The sequence below is a fragment of the Mesocricetus auratus genome, unplaced genomic scaffold (assembly GCF_017639785.1).
Source record: "Mesocricetus auratus isolate SY011 unplaced genomic scaffold, BCM_Maur_2.0 Super-Scaffold_100019, whole genome shotgun sequence".
In the NCBI taxonomy this organism is placed as follows: Eukaryota; Metazoa; Chordata; class Mammalia; order Rodentia; family Cricetidae; genus Mesocricetus; species Mesocricetus auratus.
In genome coordinates, this window is record NW_024429200.1 from 31439651 (window position 1) to 31452064 (window position 12414).

The following is a 12414-nucleotide window of genomic DNA, read 5'->3' on the forward strand; positions in this document are numbered from 1 at the left end:
TCCTCCTCGCTCGGAGCCGCCCCGGGGCGGGGCCGCGCGGCTCAGCGCCCCGCCCAGAGAAAGCCCCGCCCTCGAGGGGGCTCCCCTTCCGTCTTCCACCCGTGGGCGGAGCCACAGCCTGGAGTCTCCGCCTTCTTCCCCCATCACCCCTCGTGAGCGCTCCGCCCAGCGTAGACCCTGCCCCGGAAGCCCTGAAAGGTAGACTTTCTCTATCCTGGGCTCTTGGAATTTGCTTGGTTCTCAGGAACCAGGTTCAAGCAAGTGCACGCGCTTTAGCTTATGTGATCCATTTTAATCAACACTGAAAAGTAGTTACGGGCGATACAGGAGAAGATTCAGGATTTGGGGTTCATGATTATCACACCCTTTGGTTATGAACACCGAGGACCCACTCACACTGTGTTGAGAAGTTGGGGTACAGGAATGTGTGGAAAGACATGGTCTCTGTAGGAAACAGCACAGAAGAGTGAAGGCTTTTTAGAGCGAATTGAGTACCATTTGGGAGAACACCCAACTCGGGGTGGGGGCCAGGGCGTTACCAGAGCTTCTTTGAGGACCACCAGACTAAGAAAGACAAATATGGATCACACAAACACAGCAAGAGTTGGAAAAGAAAAACCTAATACTGAAAAAGCATATTCTGGGTTAGAAAACAGCATATAGCAGGGGGAAAGCAAGAGTCCCTCGCTTACCTGTGGGAGGATTGCTTTATGAAGTTCAGATTTCCACTAGTCAGCCAAAGTCTGAAGACACTAAATGGACGGCCACATAAATAAACGATACATAAGTTTTGATTTGTGAGTGTGATGAAATCTTTCTGGGTCCAGTTCAGTCCAGCCTTGGTGGCTGTTTGTTCCAGTGTGCCTAAGCTGCCCTTTGGGCTACCAAATCTGTCAGGGCTTACCTTCAGGTAACCCTTACGTGGTAGCCTAATACTACATCACAACGCCCACATCAATCACTTTGTTTCATCTTATAATCTAGGCATTACATTGACAAATCATCCAAAGAAGGGTGAGTACAATACAAAGAGCCAGAGAGACAGATATACATACATTTTATTATAGCGCTGTTTGCATCCATATTCTCCAGCTCTGCAGTGGCAGGTTCAACCACCACAGATCAAAATATGTTCCTAAAACTGGACGTGGTGGAGCACATCTGTAATAGCAATACCCCAGAGATTGAAGCAGAAGCATCAAGAGTTCAAAGCCCGGCTCCACTATGTAGTGAGCTTGAAATAGATTGTATGAAAATACCTGTCTCTGTCTCTGTCTCATCTGTCTGCCTCTCCATATGTATGAGTATGCCTGTATTAAACCTGTCATTTTTTCTCATCATGATTCACTAAAGAATGTAGTATATAATTCTTCACATCACGTTTACATTGTGTACACTATTATATGTAATTTAGAGATTATTTAAAGTACAGAGAATGTATGTAAGTTATTTGCAAATATCATACCAAGATAAAATAGTTGAGAATATAGATTTAGATATCATTGGCCAGTACAAAGGGACAACTGTTTTTGTTATAACTACTATATTATATTATTGTTGTTACTGTGCCTAATTTATAAATAAGACTTTATCATACCTATCTATGATTAGAAAAAATATAGTATGTTTAAGTTTGATACTAACCACAGTGTGAGGTGTGTACTGATGGACTTTATACACATCCATCAAAGTTAAGGGGAAACTACTGTATGAACCAATCAAGGAGGTGAAGAGAGTTTGAGAAGCCTTATTAGAAATGCATTGAAAATTAGATAACAAGTTTTTCCACAGAGAGCTGGAATGGTACACTAGTCAAGTAAAAGATATTGAAGACTCAAATTACCAGTGGAAAGGAGACAAGCAGGCTGCCTGTGGGGTAATTCAGAAAGTGAGATGAACAAAAGTTGGTGACTGACCAAGTGAGTGATGAAGATTCTAGGGTGTGGCTCCTGAGTGATGCTGCAGGTGTTTCCGCTCTGAGATTGATTCCCTTCAGTTGACTGACAGCCTATGCTGGTGTCCTTGTGCTTGGCTGTGGGCATGGTGGTAGTGACTGGTCATTTGGTAAGAGGAGTTCGAGGAATGTATTACTTCTTTGACTCCTGCTATGTTAAGAACATGAAGTATAATCAAGGGAATATATCATAAGATCCATCACTTTAGCAAGATCCTGCCCACCTTCTAGTTGTTTTGGCCTAGTACACATGTCTGCACAATAAGTAAGACCAACCTCACGTTTTAGAAAAATGATTTTATCAACGCCTGCCATAGCTGAGGACAACTCCATCAATAGATGACTTCTTACGTTAAGAAAAAAACATCAAAACTACTAGGTGGGGATCCCTAGAGCCCCCCCTTGTTCAGTGCCCCGCCACCCCTTCTTCAGTCACTGTCACACTTCTAGCTGACGTGTGGAGGGAGTGCATGTTTCTGCTCTTGTGAGACATGGAAAGAGCTGCTTGAGGGTTTTTTTTTTCTGTCTGGATATCTTTAGTGTCTCCATTTCTGGTGAGGCTACTTTACATACTCAAATCATTCCATTTTTTCCTCAGAGGACAGGATCATACTTGCTCTGTCTGATCCCACTTTCTTGTGTCTTTCTGGAATTTACTTCATTTTGTCTTTCATGCCTACCATGTTGTTTGCCAAGGGTCAACAATGATATTCACTCTGCCAGTTCCACTGACTAAGGCTTCAGGCTTGCAAGCCGTACACAGTTGACTGTTTCTCGCTCTTGAAATACTTTCTCCACTTGGCTCCACATCAGCAGCCTATTCTTTGTTCTGGTCCCTGTGAGTTGGTTGTTTCTTTGATCAGGCAAGTGTTGTGTTGGTTCTGTGCTCTGCACTGGTCACTTCTCCCCAGCTGGAAAGTTCTTTAACTAATTCAAGGCTGATTATGTATCAAAGACTTTGTAAGACTACATATATAAAGCAATGTCTTATTTACCTATAATTATCCTCCATTACGTTTTAAGGTCCAGCAAGTCCAGTTTCCATTGCCAATTCCTTCCTGCCCCTTCCTTTCTCATATTTCTTCCTTTTCTTTTTTCTTTTTAAAATTCTTTGTTTCATTTGTTTGAGACAGGGTCTTGTACTTACCAGGCTGGCCACAAACCTCCTACCCCTACCTCCTGAATGCTGGTTTTACAATTATGTGCTACCATATTTGTACCATCTATCACTTTGTGATAGCATACCTGCCTCCAAGTTTTAGCAAGGTACTTGGTGACATATATATATATATATATATATATATATATATATATATATATATGTCCATCCATCCATCCATCCATCCTTTGGCTTCCCTTTCAGCTGGATGCAGTCAAAAAGTTGTGGGTGTGAACACTGAGTGTGAGCAAAAATGGACCATGTTCCTTATAAGAGATGCTTCTCTCATCCACTGCCTGTCAAATTACAACAAGAAGTATAAATCAGAAATGCAAGTTATATATTAAGGAAGGCAAAGGTAGCTCAGTAGTCTAAGTCTTAGCATAATTTTGGAAAGCTAAGTTCAGCTTAGCCCATGGCAATTACACAAGACAAAACTAACATCATGACTATATTTTCTGTTCTATACCTCTCATTTGAAAGAACTGTATTTGAGACTTTGGAATGGATAATGCCATTATATTCTGATAGTCTCTCTGTTCCTATAACCTGTAGCCTTGGTTTAGATATACTTCTCAATCAGGCAAGAGTCTTCCAAGTGGTGCCTGCTCTCTTCATGCACATTTCATATGTGTAGCCAAACCTGCTTTCTTGAAAGCCCCTCAAATGACCCTCATTTAGGTTCTTCATTTTTTACACAACTTCTCAACCTAATCTCAAGATGTTAGTATGATAGATGATACTAATTAGTGTGATAGTTAGTTTTTGTCAACTAGACACAAAATAGAGTCACCTGGGACAAGGGACCCTCAGTTGAGGAGTTACTTCCATCAGATTGGCTGTGGAGCATTTCTTTAAATTGCTATTTGATGCAGGAGGGCCCAGCCCATTGTGGGGGTATAAGAAAAACCAACCAGGCATGCAAACTGCAACTTCTACCGTGACCTCTGCCAGTGATGAACTGTTACCTGCAAGTGTAAGATAAACTTTTTTTTTCTCCAACTTGCCTTTGGTCATGGTGTTTATCACAATAACAGAAAGCCATTTAGGAGAGAAACTGGGACCAAGAATTCAGGGAATGTGGGGAACATGATGAAACAGACTGTGTTGTTTGGGGAAATACTGTGAAAACTTTGTAGCTTAGGGCTAGAAAAGTGATCAAGAATAAGCATTCAGAGCTAAATGAGCTATTATTGTGGGAGTGGGGAAGATAAGAAAGTTGATATAAGTACAGGCATCAGAGGCATAGATATTGAAGTTTCAGTAGGAAGTTTTATTAGAGTCCCTCAAAGTGTCTATCAGGGCCCTTTGTGTGATGTATTTGATTAAGAATCTGTGGAAGTGAACACTCTGCCTTACTGGGACAATCTATGCTGGTTAGCTGGAGCTGAAAAAAAAATAAACTGTGATTCATACCAGACCAGCAGCATTGTGAAATTGTCTAGGATATATTTGCTAAGGGTCAGCACATAGGAGCTGAGGTTCGCAGAGATCCAAGGATGTATCACTGGTTGGCACCTGAACTTGGTAATGTGCAGGAATTTCCCACGTGGTATTGGTTTTGAAAGTATGAAGGAATCATAGAAGTCAGCTGAGGCTGACACTGTGATGGCGTTCACACCTCCCTGAAAAGAGGTCAGGAATCCATTTATGAAGGTGCAGCCTTAGGTGTGTGGAAACTCTAGCATTTTTGAGATGCCAGGCCCATGGGATGACCACCATGACAATGGCAGGTGTGGAATGACTCAAGATGGAGCTTAGTAGATAAGGTACATGTGCTGTGGATGGCAGAGCCACAGAAACGGGGTTACCCAAGCTCTTTGGAGCTCAGAAGATCATGTGTCTTAGCTGTCAGACTCTTAACTATTTAGACTATTGGAATTTGGTTTTAGTTTGGTCTGATTGTAACCGTGGTCTGGTTCTTTCTTCTTGAAATAAGAAACTATATAAATTATTTTGTATTTTATAAAACCTACAGTTAAGATACCTTAGACTTTTAATTAAATACTTAAACATTTAATTAAACATTAAATACCTAAAATGCCGTGCCCGCTGCGCAGCCTGTGTCTGAGAATGTGCGGAGGGTGTTGGGATTGATGACACAGAGACCAGTCGGTGATGCAAAGAAAGCTTCAAGAAGGCTTCCAGAAGGGTCCTCAAGAAGGCTTCACTTCATTCTTATCCTGGCTGGTTATTATATGCCCAGACAGCAGAGGTGGTGGTGGATAGGTCAGGAAGAGGCGATTAGTCACTGGAAAAGGTCAAGGTCAGGGTGTTCTGGTTGGTGAGCCCTTATCAGGAATTTATTACTCCAGGCACCGTATTGTTTTTAGTAAACATGTTTTTAGTAAACATTGTCTTACAGCTGCCTGCTCCCAAGCTGATGGGGAAGTGGGCCTCTGGCCAAGGTCTGTTGTTCCCATAATTCCCCCTTTTTTATTTTCTAATGAGGCACTCCTGTCTTAGGTCAAGTAGGGTCACCCTCCCTTACCCGTCTTTGGGGGACCTGGCAACCCCTGTCTTAGGCAGGAGGTCTCTTCCCCACAGGTTGGCTGTCATTAGAGAACCTCATCCTTGAATCATCTGTAACCAGACTTCATGGCTACCCGGATTGCCATGGGCTAAGCTGAACAATACTTGGTGATGGATCTGTTGCCCATGGAACAAGACACGTTTGAACTCAGCATAAAGCCAGAATGCCTACTGCCACTGCCCCCACTCCCAGGACCCTCATTGACATAGTGCCTCCCCATCGCCATACCCATCCCACGATCTGGGCCATAGCATTCTACCGGCCTTCCTCTGTTACAAGGGTAACCCGCATGTAATTTACAGTTACAATTTGATGGTCAAAACAGGGATAAAGTTTACAATCATTCCAAGATCCACTCAGGAAAGTATTTAGAAAGTGTACTTGCACAGATAAACATTGATGTTACACATGTAGCATGATAAAAAATATGAACAAGAGGCTTGTTGCACTATTCACAGAGCATCAATTTGTTCTAGTAGTGATGCAGTTTGTTGATTTAACATCAGCAGCCCCAGCTGAATATATGAATTGAGTGCATTCTGGGTGCACAGCGTTTCACTAACTCTACCAGCAAGGCCGTTAACAGTTTCTGCTTTGGTGGAAGATTGGGAAATGGAAATTTTTGGCCATGGCAGCCACAGTGGCTGATATGGCAATGGCTGTGACAACAGCGGCCATGATGCCAAAGTCTCCTTTTTGCCACATTAGGACAAGTTGCATTTCTCCTGGAAAACACACTAGCATAGGTGCAATTCCAGAAACAGGAACCTCCAAGGCTGATATTTCAAGTGGCCATGTCCTGTTCAAATACTGAAAAGGGGCTTTTGCCACTCATCACGGTCCATACCAGTGTCCAAATGTCTTAAATGGGTCCCTTTTCCCCCAAAGTGAAAAACTGGCAAAATGAATTCTGTTGTTTCAAGGTGTGTCAATCTTCCACTTCTCCGTTGCCTTTTCCTTTTTCTTTACTTAATTCGAGTACCTCATTTACTAACTGTTACCAATTTTTTCAATTCACCCATTTTCAATCCATCCTCCAACTGAGGATGATCCCTCAGGCAAAAGCCTTAAGATCTATCCAATCCACCCTCCAACTGAGAGTGATCTCTCAGGTTCCCCTTTCTTTCCCAACCTTTGTTTCAGGCGAAGGCCTAGAGATTTAATCCAATCCACCTTCCAACTGGGGCCGATCTCTCAGGTTCCCCTTTCTTTCCCGAACTTTGTGTCAGCTGAAGGCCTGGAGATTTAATAAAACAGAGATTCCCCTTTGGCGGGGGGGGGGGACTCAGAATTTTAGTTTCTGACTTTTTAATCTCTCATTGGCAGCAGCCACTCCCAATGTATTATTGGTGCTATGAAAATCGATGAACAGGGAGCTGGAATGACTAACAGGCATCAAAATGGGGGGGGGGGCTTCCTCACCAGCGCCCATACTTCCCTTACCTGAGTGTTTGGCAATGGTTGGACCATCTTTATCATGGCAAGCATTCCTAGTATCGGGGTCGACATGCTTGATGCACTGTTCTGGGACCCAAATGGGCTTCTCACTTCCTGGAGGGAAAACGCAAACAGCCCCTCGGACCCTAGCTAATAGGGGAGTGGGTGGCTGCCATTTTCCTGTAATCAAGTCCTTCCATCTGACCCATCCCAAGGACTGGGAGGGTTTGTTCCAATGTCTCTCCATAGCAGAAAAATTATTACTGTCTATGATCAAAAAAATTAAAATGTAAAGTATGGTGGATAACTGAATATTGGGGGAGGTAACATACTCCCCCTTTTTTATTTTCTTAAAATATTGTTTGAGAGTGGCATGGGTGTGCTCCACAATGGCCTGTCCTGTGGGGTTGTGAGGAATACTAAAAGAATGGACACTGTGAGGTTCCCTGCAAAACGTAGCAAAGCGATTGCTGACGTAGGCAGGGCCAGTGTCCATTTTTAGGGCATCGGGAATGCCCATGTAGGCAAAGGCCTGTAAGCAATAGGAAATAACATCTTTAATCTTCTCTCCTGAGTGGAGAGAGGCAAAAATCAGTTTAGAATACATATCCACCGAGACATGCATGTATTTTAATTTTCCTGCCTGTGGCAGGTGAGTAACATCCATTTGCCAGAGATGGTTGGCCCTGAGGCTGCAGTGATTTACCCCCTCATTGGGAGAATTATGATAAGGGGCACAATCAGGGCACTGAGAGGTAATCTGCGTAGCCATGGATAGGGGGTACCCAGTGTGAAATTTAATGGAGCGGGCATTTAGATGATACCGCTCATGGAGCTGGTGGGCAAGCTGCTCCTGAGTAAATAAGACCCTAGGGTGGGTCAAGGAGTCAGCAAATTGATTGCCTTGGGCAAGGGGTCCTGGAAGGTTAGTATGTGCATGAACAAATCCCTCATAAGCAGGGTAGATGAGCTGCCAAATAAGATGTTGAAGCTGAACTAATAAAGAACGAACCTGAGAGGTTGGAAGAACATATGGAGAAGTTTCTAAAGGTCTAACAATGTTGGCAACATAGGCACTATCAGTATATAAATTAAAGGGCTCCACCTCAAACATTTGGAAGGCCATCAAGCAGGCAAACAACTCGATGGCTTGTGCTGACATCCTCCCTATGGGTACCCTCTTCTGCACCTGAGAAGAAACCACCACAGCGAAACCCTTGGAGGAGCCATCTGTAAACACTGAGCCAGCTCCAAATAGAGGGTTCTCCTTTAAAACCTTGTGAAAAATCACAGGGTGTTGTTTAAAAAAAGACATCAAGGGGCTATTGGGATAATGGTTATCAAACTTGGCGCCTGTAGATGTAATAAACAGGGCCCACCCATCATGGAAGGTCTGTAAATGTTCTACCTCCTCCTTATCATAAGGAAGGATAATTTTATCAGGACTCTTTCCAAAGGTTTGGATGCTAAACTTGTGTGCCTTCCACAACAATTGCAAAATGAGATCATAGTAGGTGGCCTCTACCTTCTTAGGGGAGGCTGGCAAATGTACCCAATGAATAGGACCAGTCTGCAAAAACACAGCAGTAGGTGAAGCTAGATGAAAGTACAACCAGAACAAGGGGCTGCCCATAACCTATACACTGAAGGTGGGCTTGCTCTATACTTTTTAACAACAATTGTAGGGCATCCCTGGCCTCTGGGGTAATCTGTCTAGGGGAAGTCGGAGCAGGATCCCCAGGAAAAATAATATAAAGGGTTTTAAGGGCTGCTGTTTTAATAGAAAGTGAAGGGCAAATCCACTGTACCTCTCGCAAAAATCTCTGCCAGTCATGAAGCATTTTCAAATTTGAACAATCAATTTGGAGTTTTGGGGGCCGGAGGCCAGTTTGGTGAATTTGATGACCCAAATAAGTATAAGGGGTCTCTTTTGTATCTTTTCGGGAGCCAAAATAAATCCACGGGCCTCCAGGAGCTCCTGTAACTCTGCAAAGGCTATGTACCATTGCCTTTCTTTGGCTGCGGCCAAAAGAACATCATCCTTGTAGTGGATAATGTAAAGATCAGGGAACTTGTGCCTGAAGGGATCTAAACAGGCAGCTACATAAATCTGGCATATAGTTGGACTGTTAGCCATCCCTTGGGAGAGCACCACCCATTGGAAGTGAAGGGCAGGCTCCCTAAAGTTAATTGCAGGAAGGCTAAATGCAAACCGAGGACTGTCTTAAGAATGAAGGGGAATGGAAAAGAAGCAATCCTTCAAATCAATGACAATCAAATGCCAGTCTCTAGGAATGGCCACAGGCGAGGCAAGCCAGGCTGGAGTGCCCCCATAGGCTGCATGGTCACATTCACGGTCCTCAGGTCTTGCAGTAACCTCCATTTCCCTGAAGATTTTTAAATTACAAATATTAGCATGGAGAGGACCAAATGACCTGCCTCCAATTGTTCTTGAACTAGCTGGTGAGCCACCCAAAGTTTCTCTGTTGGTAAGGGCCACTGTCCCACCAATACCTGATCATCCTATAGCGATGTGATGGGTATGGGGGCTGGCAGCACAACAGTGACACTCATCAGAAGTGGCCAAAACCCTTCCTATCCCCCGGGGCCCTGGTATCCAAAGGGAGGGATGCAACCGGGCAAACCTCTCCCTGCTCTAGTTTACCTAGTCCCCTCCCTGGACTCCAGCCCATCCCTTGCACCATGTGGGGGGCCCTGCTTTTGGACTTGGGTGCCTGGGTGGTGAGGACCACTCCCATTTCTTGCAGAAGGTCCCATTCCCAGAGGTTAGTAGAGAGGCCAGATAAATATATGGTTGAAAAAGCCCTGTGTGGCCCTCAGAGTCTTGCCACTTTAGAATTCTGAGGATTTTTTTTTTGTGGCACAGCCTGTCCTGTTCCCTGGAAGGTCGCCGTCCCTTCCTGTTTAGGCCAGGCAGAGGGCCAGAATTTGTCTGAGAGGTAGAAACATCCTCCTCAGAATATAAAATGCCTTTGAAGGACTTGCCTTCTATCCTTAATGTAAGTTGGGGGCGATTTGCCATGGTGGCTACCCAAAATACTGCTGGGCCGGTACTTCCAAACCCTTGGTTGCCCCTTTTCTCTTTAATTTTTTGAGTCTCACAAGGAGCTGTAGGGAGAAGGAGCACCTGTGCAATCCGCTCTCATGCTGGGATGGCAACAACCCCACTGGACACTGATGTCATTATTTTAACCTCTCCCTTGCTATCCTGGTCTATAACACCAGGGTGTACTTGGATGCCTCAAAGGATAGTACTGGACTGTTGAGTGATGCCTTTTTCTTGTCTGCCGCTTGGTTTTCTCCCCACCAGTCGCCTGGACTCTGCTGCATTGTAGTCCCCAAATAACACACAAGACTCTGTATTAATTATGAAGCTGTTGGCCTTGCTTGTTTCTTACTGGCTAGCTCTGACTTAAGTATTTACCCCATAATTGTTAATCTAAGTGTTTTTCTTACCAGAGAAAAGTTTCTGGGCTTCTTACCCCTATGGAGGTTTTTTGTTTGTTTGTTTGTTGTTGCTAAGAGACTCCTCCTCATCTTCACTAACAATGGAGCCTCCAGCTTCAGGCAGGTTCTCTTCAGATGATTCATCCTTACTCCCTGCCTCTGAACACAGGGAGGCTTGAGTCTCAGTCTCTTGTAACTCTGAAAAAAAAAACTCTTTTTTGGCCTGGTGACTACCTGGCAGTGGCGAACCTTATCTGTCAAAAGTGCACCCCTCACTAATCTCCGTAAGGAGAATGTGGATGGGGGCAAGGACTCAGGTCCCTCTTTTTGTAAAAGTTGATGAAGATCATGGCAAACCTCCTCCCAATCTGGGACATTTAAGCCTCCCCCAGTAATGAACCATGGACTTGCTCATTCGATCGATTTTAGAAAGCCTTCTAGGGTTTTAGTCTTGACTGTAGTCCCTTGTCCTTCAAGTAACTTTTTTACTTGATACTGTAATTCAAGCTTCCCAGGACTGTTCACCATCATTTCTTTTTTTATTTTCCCCAATCCGTCCCTGGCCGGAGAAAGGGATGATCCTGTCCACTTACCTCGCTTTCATGTCTTGGTGGGACCTCCAATTGCCATGCTCGCTGCACAGCCTGTGTCTGAGAATGTGCGGAGGGTGTTGGGATTGATGACACAGAGACCAGTCGGTGATGCAAAGAAAGCTTCAAGAAGGCTTCCAGAAGGGTCCTCAAGAAGGCTTCACTTCATTCTTACCCTGGCTGGTTATTATATGTCCTGACACCAGAGGTGGCGGTGGATGGGTCAGGAAGAGGCAGTTAGTCATTGGAAAAGGTCAAGGTCAGGGTGTTCTGGTTGGTGAGCCCTTATCAGGAACTTATTGTTCCAGGCACCGTATTGTTTTTAGTAAACATGTTTTTAGTAAACATTGTCTTACAGCTGCCTGCTCCCAGGCTGATGGGGAAGTGGGCCTCTGGCCAAGGTCTGCTGTTCCCACACTAAAATGTTGATTTTTTTTTAATTCTGTGGGACTCTTAAAGTTGTACTGTGTTTTATAGCATGATATTAACATGTGATCTTGGGGACAAACAAAAAGGAAAAGTCATGGTTTAATAGTGATGTATTTGTGTATCGAGCTGACAAGGAGCCAATTGTGCTGACTAACTTTGTCAGTTTCACACAGGTTAGAGTCATCTGGAAAAAGGAAACGTCAACTGAGAATTTTCTGCATAAGAATTCCTATGGAGCACTCAGGAGGCAGAGCAGGTGGATCTCTGTGGGTTTGAGGCCAGCCTGGTCTACAGAGTGAGCTCCAGGACAGGCTCCAAAGCAATACAGAAAAACTCTGTCCCAAAAAACAAACAAACAAAACGAAAACAAAAGAGAGAGAGAGAGAGAGAGAGAGAGAGAGAGAGAGAGAGAGAGAGAGAGAGAGAGAGAGAGAGAGAAGAATGGCCTGTGGAGCATGTCTGTGAAGCATTTTCTTAGTTGATGTAGGCGGTCCAATCTCCTACGGCTGGTGCCATCCCTAGGCAGATGAACGTATAAGAAAGGTACATTAGGCGTGCAAGTCAATAAGCAGCATCCCTCCATGGCTTCTGCTTAAGTTCCTCCCTCCAGGTTCCTGTGTAGGTCTTCTGCCGAAATTCTCCCAGTGATGAACTATTACCTAGACATGTAAACTGGAGTAAGCCCTTTCCTTCCCAGGTTACTTTTTGTCATGATGTTTATCACAGCAACAGAAAGCAAATGAGTACAGTTGATAAGAAAAGAGATTTGTTTCCAATGAACAAAATTAATTATAGAATTATCTGGACCAGATAGACCCCAATCAATTTCATTGGCAGTAAAACG

At 44.1% G+C, this 12414-nt stretch overlaps 1 protein-coding gene across 2 annotated transcripts in view; it reads left to right on the plus strand.

Moving 5' to 3' along the window:
• Window positions 1–74: 74 nt before the first annotated feature.
• The window catches only part of Col28a1 (collagen type XXVIII alpha 1 chain), a 185542-nt gene continuing 173202 nt past the window's right edge, over window positions 75–12414 (plus strand). Inside the window, exon 1 of one of the 2 annotated variants that reach the window (XM_040728558.1) lies at window positions 75–198. The gene's annotated coding sequence lies outside the window, so the exon portion shown is untranslated. The remainder of the gene's footprint in view (window positions 199–12414) is intronic. The other variant, XM_040728559.1, reaches the window with a different exon arrangement.